This window comes from Sinocyclocheilus rhinocerous, unplaced genomic scaffold (assembly GCF_001515625.1).
Source record: "Sinocyclocheilus rhinocerous isolate Xijiao unplaced genomic scaffold, SAMN03320098_v1.1 scaffold502, whole genome shotgun sequence".
Classification (NCBI taxonomy): domain Eukaryota; kingdom Metazoa; phylum Chordata; class Actinopteri; order Cypriniformes; family Cyprinidae; genus Sinocyclocheilus; species Sinocyclocheilus rhinocerous.
Window position 1 is genome coordinate 809,937 of NW_015641028.1, and position 9,902 is coordinate 819,838.

Consider the following 9,902-nt stretch of genomic DNA (forward strand, 5'->3'; position numbering starts at 1 on the left):
ACCCTAGTACAGTTTTCCTCAGCGTTTGCAATATTTGTAATATCTGCACAAAGGAGAAATCGATCAGCTGCTAGAAGATCTCGCCTTTGGAGAAGACTGATAATTTTACAATCGAAAAATTTAAGTATTACTACTTAGAAGTTAAGATTGCCCCAGAATGCATTGCTAGCCCACCCCAACACTTATGATCGGGACAATCTGACTGTCACTCTGTCTGCTCCAAATATTTGTGTGCTGCTCTCCATGAGCACGACTATCTGTAAAACATTTAAACAAGCTAGCAGGACAAACTTGACCAAACTCACATCCTCAGTGTCTTTTGGTTTTTCTCTAGATGCTCTTGCTGGGTCTGGGGTCACTGAGGATGAAGAGACCACAGCAACCAGATGAGACAGTAAGAGGTGGAGCATCTCATCCATGGCACTGGACCATTTCCAGGATGCTGCTGTGGACTTCTCCATCCTCACTGCTCACACCAGTCTGCAGACATTTCAGATCCTGCAAAGACGCACAAATCTAATACAAAAGCAGTCATTTGCTGACAACAGTGAATTGTACTACACAATAACACGCATATACACTCAGATGTCTACTTCATATCTAGGACCTATTAGACATACTTCTATGAAATTCATATCGAAGATTTTCCTACCAGATATTAAATAGACATTTAGTAATCGTATTTAAGATGTATATGGTTTAAAATGTATGTAAATCTACTTTGGAGATGTACGTGTGCTTCCTGGAGCCCCCGTTAGCTATACATAATAAAACGTGTTTTTACAGCAACATCACAACTATACTATACCATTTAGCATCTTTACACTTTCAACAATTTGCTCTAAAGTAGTTCAACAAATGCGAATTTAAAATAAGGAACCGTGTTTTTGGTTTGTAATACGTACATTTGTAAACACCCTCATCCAAATTTTCGGCCATGTTCGATTATGATGCATCTTCTTCTTCTTCTTTATGATGTATCCTCTCATGTGGCCTCCTGGGATAGAAAAGTATCAATCGACGAGCACTCAAAAAGCTGGGCAGGAGCAGTAGGACATCCGGGAACTTCTCGACTACTCTTTTATGAATACCAAGGATTCGGACATACTTATTCGCTCGGCTATTGCTTTTCCCCTAATATATAGTAGAGAAGTAGGCGGTTTCGGACGCACTTTAAGTAGACGCGTGTCCGAATCTCGCGAGAATTTGTATGTCACCCAGGTAATTCTCGCCTACTCTTTTATGAATACTAAGGATTCGGACATACTTATTAGCTCACCTACTGCTTTTCGCCTACTATATAGTAGAGAAGTAGGCGGTTTCGGACGTAGCCATTGTCTTAGCTCGGGGTGTTGCTATGTTTCTCCTCCCAATACATAAATCAACATGTTATCTTATCAGTCACATGATCCGAATTTTCCCGCTCTTGCAGAGTATAATTTGAACGTGCTTTCAATAACAAGAATATGATACATTTGACAAATAATTGATTAGAAGAAACGTTTCAAGCAAGAAAATTCAAACACACACATACTAAGCATGAATATGAACCCATGAGCTATTCAATAGTTATTAAAAATGCATACACAATGAGTGATTAGAACATTATAGACCAGTGGTTCCCAACCTTTTTCAACTCACGCCCTACACAACCAAACACATATGTTTCCGCGGCCCACTGCAAAAAAAATTAACTGACCCCGCTATTTGTTGGGTTAATAACTGAGTACTCAGAAGCTAGATTGTTAACTGTCTTTATTGAATGAACACTGGCAATGAACAATAAATGCATTCAAAATATCAAATATGGCTTCGGCAGTTGATTGAGTGGGCAGCGACTTACAGAAAAGGAAATCCTCTTGTAATTCTCCGTTATGTACATACCGTACATAAGCAATGAGGTTGGAAAGGTTTGCTATATCGGTCGATTCATCCAACTGTAGGGCATAAAAGGGACTCTATCGAATGTTTTTAACCAACTTCTGAGTTATGTCATCTGCCATTTCATTTATTCTTCTCTCAACTGTATTATCTGAAAGTGAAATCAGATTTAACTGCTTGCGGGACTTTTCTCCACACATCACACCAACCATTTCTTTCGTGGCAAGTAAAATCTAATTATCACCAATTGTGTTAGGTTTTCCATCCTTTGCGATGAGCTTTGCTAAACAATAAGATGCCTCCACTGCTTTAATGTTGTCGTTTCCAGAGAACGCAGTTTCAATAGTTTTTTTCTTACAGAAAAGGAAATCCTCTTGTAATTCTCCGTTATGTACATACCGTACATAAGCAATGAGGTTGGAAAGGTTTGCTATATCGGTCGATTCATCCAACTGTAGGGCATAAAAGGGACTCTGTCGAATGTTTTTAACCAACTTCTGAGTTATGTCATCTGCCATATTTAATTTATTCTCTCAACTGTATTATCTGAAAGTGAAATCAGATTTAACTGCTTGCGGGCCTTTTCTCCACACAAGCCCCCCTGCAATAGTGGGCCGCGGCCCACAGGTTGAAAACCACTGTTATAGACAAATGTGTGGGTTACATACATGCTATGAAGTTATGCAATGGACTGATATTCGTTTATAAGTCCTTTTAAGATGATTTTAGATGCATCTACATACTGTATGTAAAAGACAGTCTCTCTGTCGTTCTGTGAATGTGAAGGTGTGCTTTGTGAGGAACAAAAAGGTCAAAAGGTCTAGAAGGAGCCTGGTCTTTGTCCTGGGTGGGGGAAACCAGTCCGAAGAAGTATGAAGCTCATGATTTCTATCATGGATTTACATGTGATGGTCAGGCAGTGCATCTCTTTGACCATCAATCTTGGATACTTGCCCCAAAATTGGCAATGTCATTCCTGAGTCGGGATTATCAATAATTGTTCTTTTGTGTTAATATTGCAAGCTGTCTAAACTGTGGGGTTGGTTGGTTAGGCTTGCTTCAGACTGGCTGGCGCTAGGATCTGGACAGATTTATGACGCTGTCTTGTTATCCTGGGCCTCTTTGTGGAATTTGGCTCTTTGGGTTGTTCAACACCAATCTGATCAAATCTTAAATTGTCTGATTTACTCCGATACCCTACATACACAAAATCCTCTAACAATCTTAAGAAATATTTTGTAAGCTTTACAATGGCCGCACAAAATGACAGATCAATCTCAGTAGACAACAAAAACATTTAAACCGTTTTTTTTATTTTTTATAGCAGTCCATGATTTCAGACAGCTGTTTGACATAAAATCATCTAGGTTACATCACAAGAAGATGCCTTACCATAAAATTACCTGAATGAAGCAAAATTGTGAAGGATTTCTTAAAGTGTATAACATGAAGGCTAACTTTATGCCAAAATAGATTACTTTGTCTTCATGGAAATATTTAAATGTACTTTTGGAGGGAGCACAATGTGCTCTTAGAAGTCCTTTTATTTAATTTAAATTTTTTCCTGTAATGAATCATTTCAGATGACCGGTTCCCCTTCAGGTTTATGTTAGAAAATTCTTAATAAATATATTTTTGTAATTTGAGACATCATATAAAATGGCTTTTATCTCTTACATATAATAATGTCAACAATGAAACAGACTCTTTTTTGTTGCATCTTCTTACACTACAGTCCATTATTATTTATCCAAGGGAACATTGTGCTGTTGTAAACTTAGGGAACAGTTATGGGAACAGTTATGCCCCAAAAGCACTGAAAATGAAAAATTGCAATCTCATATTTTTGTACTAAAAGGTTCTGTTGTTCTAAATTGATAACTTATTTGGCTTAAGTAAAACATAAAATGCCTGTTATTAATGTCTTTTAAGTATTGTTTTATTTACCTTTTTGTGTTGAAGCACTTGGAGGTGGTCATGAATGGATTTCTTCTGGCTTTTAGAAACACATGCTCTTGCTCAGCGGAGCGCCAGAGCAACATTGATGAGCATACATTGGCTACAGCAACTTGGCCAATCACTGAGGACCTCCCATAGAGTCTTGATGACATTTTGGCTGGTAAACAAGGACTTTGAGCTTTTAACCCACCTCAAAACATCTCTCGAGGTGTTGTTTTCCCAAACGCTCAATTTTCAGCCAGGCCATCTTATCAGTCTTCAACGGGAACTGCGTCATGTTTTGGAAGTCGAATTGATTGAGTCAGTGTGTTCAGTAAATGAAGTTATCATAGATTTTCCAATACTCATCTTCTGCATGGAGGGATGGAGAGCTTGAATATCAAAAGTCCTCAGCTATCAGGCTTCATTTCAAGGGTTTGAACCCAGGGAAAAGCCGAACTGCTAACATGATCTACATGCATAGAAGCACAGCAGAGGTTAATTGTCATTTCCTCCTGAGGATGTTTACCAATAACTTCAGTGTTTTCCTTTTCCATCTGGTCACTCACGCTGTTTTCCAGGATTTTGCAGTTTAATGGAAAAGCTGAGTGTGAACATCATCATCTTCTTTCAGTGTCAAAGAATTGTTTTTACTCTGATGTGTTAGCCAAATGTTTGAAGTAACAAAGTATTTAATATTATAGCAAACAGATGACACTCTCCATTTGCATTCTTTTGTTTTAGCATCACCTTGGTCAAAATGATCCTCACTAAAGATATCCTAGAGGTAGAATTATACAACACTTATAAAGTATTTATACGCTAACCAAATGTCTGGTGCAGTGCAGCAAGTGCTTTGCACATCCAACAATAATTATGAACACCATCCTGATGCATACCACTCACAATGCATTTTGCACATGCATAATTCAAGTGGGATTGGAGAAAACTTATGTAGATTGCTAAAGTGAAGCAAGTAAATCATTCAGAAATTGGTCCAATGACAAAAACAAGGTTCAAACACACACTGAAGCCATATACAAACTGCAGCCATAGAGTTGGACTGCATCCAGTGCTTTGAAGCAAAATGAGAGTATATTACAGAGTTGGACTTTATGAAATGCAAGCTTTCCTGAGTTTGAAAGGAGGTCTGCACATGTGCCGATTGGCTCTCATGAAAACCAAAGGGAATCGCTCCAGTGAGCACTTGACAACAGTTTCAATCAACATGCATTTTGATTCTGAGTGAGGCTTAAGCATAAGAACTGAATGTACCTTAACTAGCACGTGTGTAGTGTAAAATATAAGGGTAGTGTAGCACAATATGTAAATAACCCCTTATTATAGACACTTAGGTAGTGGTTCTCAACAAAGAAGCTGGTGGCTACTAGAAGGCCTTGGTAAACCACTAAGCCGGCTAAAGGATGGACTACAAGTATTTCAAAGCCATTTTAAAATTACCTTTCAAAATAATTGAAAATAAACTTAAGGATGATGATAATATTTCATGAGGATGAATCTGTTCTTGCAGATAGTTCTTAATTTAGGTCCCGTTTTCCAGGTCATTAAAGGGGTCATGAACTGAGAAACCAAAATTCCCTTGATCTTTTGACATACAAGAGGTCATTGTACTATAAACACATACTGTAAGTTTCAGAACTCAAAACTTTGTCGTTAGTCTAAAAACAGCTTATATTGAAGGCAGTCTGCCAAAACGACAGCTTTTGGAATGTTCTACTCTATGATGTAATAGTGTGGATAAACACCACCTCCGCAGAAGAAAATCAATGCCTGCTTTGACATGACCGCCTGTTTAGCCCCGTCCACTGATTCGCGCATGTATTGTTTATGAGAGAGGCAAGCGCACAGGTCTACACAGAAACCAAACGATAAAGATGGCTCTGAAGACAACAAGATGCTGTGCAGTGCCAAGTTGTGGAAAAACAGTGTTTGCGTTGCCTTCCTTCTGATCCCAACGTTAGGAAACAGTGAGTGAACTTTATTTTTAATGAAGATCCAGATCAGTAAGAACTTCGTCCTTTGCTCTCGTCATTTTACCGCAGATTTGTTTACAAACAAGGCACTGTTTAATGAGGGATTTTCAAAAAGATTGAAACTAAAAGACAATGCTGTGCCAACTATATTGGATCCGACAGTAATGTCAAAACACAAGTGTGAGTAACTATTTTTATTACGTAGTCACTATTGCTTTGTCTCTTCTTACAGATTGTTTAATATGTGTTTAGTTATTTATGCATTTTTTTTTACCTAAATCACAGCAGTGTCCATCTATGAGGAATGTAGGCTGTCAAATAGGGATGAAAAAACCTTAACCTAAGCCTACTAATACTCTGAGAGTTAGTTGACATGTAGTTGCAAAGTTGCTTATAGTCAGTAGACTAATGGGACCATCAAAATAAAATGTAACCTAACATATAAACATTTCATTTTTTTCAGTTGAAATTATTAACTAGCTCACAACAAAATTAATATTAGCCTCATGGAACACTCAAATAACACTCCACACCTAACCACTTACAAGAAGTAGTAAGATAGGCTACTGTTGAAGATCTTAAATAAACAATGTCAAGATATATAGTCCATTATAAATGTAAAAGTAGATTTAATATGGTGTTCATTGTGTGTTATAAATAATCATAATCTTAAAAGTTATAACCACAAATGCGTAAGCATTATAATGTATTATAATTGCTGTTATGATTATTTATAAGGTGATATAACATATTATAATTATTTTTTTTTATAATGCATTATGCATTCATTATAATGCCTTAAGAATACCCTTATAATGTATTATAATTGCTGTTATGATTATTTATAAGGTGATATAACATATTATAATTATTTTTTTTTATAATGCATTATGCATTCATTATAATGCCTTAAGAATACCCTTATAATGTATTATAATTGCTGTTATGATTATTTATAAGGTGATATAACATATTATAATTATTTTTTTTTATAATGCATTATGCATTCATTATAATGCCTTAAGAATACCCTTATAATGTATTATAATTGCTGTTATGATTATTTATAAGGTGATATAACATATTATAATTATTTTTTTTTATAATGCATTATGCATTCATTATAATGCCTTAAGAATACCCTTATAATGTATTATAAATATGGGCTTAAAGGTGACATCATGAAAATCTGACTTTTCCAAGTTTTAAGTGCTATAATCAGGTCCCCATTGCATCTACCAACCAAGGAAACGTGAAAAAGATTAACCCAGTAACTTTGTTTTGGTAAGCCTTTTTCTGCAAGCGTCTGAGAAAACGAGAGCGTCTGATTTCGCTCCCTTGGTGACGTGGCAAAGGGATCTCATTATAATATTACTGCACCTTAATCTGTAAGTTTACACCCACAGCGCCATTATTGTGTTTTCGCAAGCGACAACGGTGTATTAGTTCTAGTGCCATGGTGAAAGTTTGAGCAAAACATGCTAACTGTTCTGTCTTTGGCTGCACAGACGAGCACAGAACACTGTTTAGAGTGTGTTTTTAACGTAAACTTGTGTGTGAATGAGAACTTAGTTTAGTACTCACATTCTGTGACAGCCGCTTTCTGTCCGTGTGATTTGGATGTGTGCACTCCGTAAATATCAGAAAATTAAACTAATATGGTTTAAAACGCATGATTTCAGCGCGATAAACATGATAATCAGAACCAAAACAGGTGTCTTTAGTCTACAGGCAGGTGAGGTTTTTTTTCAGGGTTGGAACTAAACTCTGCAGGACATTGGCACTCCAGGACCGACGTTGCCTATCCCTGGTCTAAAACAAAAGAGCAGTAAAAGTTATAAAAATCTTTTACAGCACATTGTATTTAAGTTTTCATAATCCATTTGAAAAAATATAGTACATATTAATGAATAAATCTGTATATATTAAATTATTTAATTTACAAGTGTCATGTTTGTGATTTTTATTCATGTAACTATAGCTTCTGAGTCCTGACCTTTAAATCAAAACAGACTCGTGATTTTATGACATCGATATTGCTTTATTGATTCAGAAACTCAAGTATTTTAATTATATTTGTGTATTTTACTTTCATTTTATTATTATAAGTAGGCCAACAGCGTCCCCTAAGTAAATAAAACGCCTTACCGGACAGGCATTAGGACCCGGGGGAAGCTACCGCTGCTGTTACTGCACGTGCTAGAAAAACCGTTGACTCTCTCGCGCACCAGATGCGTCGTTCTGTACGTACATTCTCAGATTAAATGCAGCGATCCAGAACAGTCATAATTCAGGCAAAAGTTCGCTTCAAGAATGACCACACTGCTGACGTGTGTGGGTGTAATCTTATCACTATCACATCCTGAGCACATGTGAGCTTAGGGTTGCCACCTTCAGCGACACCCCCCCCCCACACACACACATTTTTGATTATATAGTATATATATATTTATGATTAATATAAATTAATAAATAGGGTCTAACATTAATTATAATCTATTAATTCGTCGGTCTAATAATGTCTAAAAATATAATTAAGCTCTGATAATGTATGGAATATTATAGGCTATTAACAGACTATCCAAATTTTAATAGAACAATAGGCCTATGCCTTGAAGCACAGATGTGTATGTCACTTTAAAGGTATGGTTCACCCAAAAATGAAAATTCTGTCATAATTTACCCAGGTTGTTCTAAACCTGCATAAAGTTCTTTCTTCTGTTGAACACGAAGATACTTTGAAGAATGTGGGTAACTAAACAGCTGTTGGTCCTCAGTAACTAAATAACTAAAGTCATTGGGGAACCAGAAACTCCTTGGTTACCATATTATTCAAAGTATCTTCCTTTATGTTCAACAGAAGAAAGAAATTATTAAGTTTTGGAACAACTTGTGGGTTTGTAAATGATGTTTTTTCATTTTTGTTTTTCGTTTTTGGGTGAACTATTACTTTAAGTCAGTCCACCGTCTGTGAGCAACTGAAATGCTTCTCTGCAAACTGCGCGTTCATCATTAGTTATTGGACAGACCCATTGATAACATTCCCATTCAGCCCTACATCTGGAGAGCCTTGTGTTCAAAGGGTGGATGAGCTACTTCATGAACGGGTCCGGATCGGATCCGTAATCCTTATCTGTTCCGGATCCATTGCGCTGTGCAAGTGGACTCCGATACGGACCCGTTTTGCGGATCCGTTCCGGAGCTTGTGGTGACTCCGGGGCGGATCCGCTCCGGAGTCATTTTGCTATCAGGGTGTCAGCTCTAGATGTTTTAAACCGCGCAGGTTTAGCGCATGCTGCGCTCGTGTGAAAGGGCTTTAACGGTGCGCTAAAAAGACTCCATCGCTATAAAAAAACAAACATGCCAAAATGCAACGAGGTATTAGAGAAGGCTTCTCTAATACCTCGTATGAAATTTATTTAATTATAATTGCTTTTAGTATTATAAACAGTGCAACATACTTATTTGTTGATTCAACTATGTGTTGGCATTTGTAAAATACGGGACAAATCGCATCCCGTATTGATTTGATACGAAACGCATCATTTTACCTTTAAATACGGGACGATTACGTATTTTAAGGCATGCGTGGCAACCCTATGTGAGCTATCCGCCTTATCGGCTTTTTTCTTTTTTTTTTTTAATCGGCCGATGCCGAAAACGTTCCGATAATATCGTGCATACCTACTGTCAAACATACACAACTATTGGCCAATCATAGCAGTGGGCGTTTACTTACAAGTCTACAATCCGCCACGCCTATTCAAATGGAGCTTTCTGATGAAGGGTATTAAAAACACTACAGAAAACAGCTTATTACTTATAAATTATGATGGTTTTTGATGTAAAAATCTTGATTACATTATAAGTGGACCTCAGAGAAGTCAGTTCATGACCCCCTTTAAGAGCAGAGAAATGAAAGCTTGTTTCCAACATACAGTATTAATGCATTTACAAAACTTAAACAAAAAGTTTGGGGCAGTTGTGGCCTCATGAATAGAGAGTCGGACTTGTAACCCGAAGGTCGCGGGTTCGAGTCTCAGGTCCGGCAGGAATTGTTGTGGGGGGGGGGGATAACCAGTGCTCTCT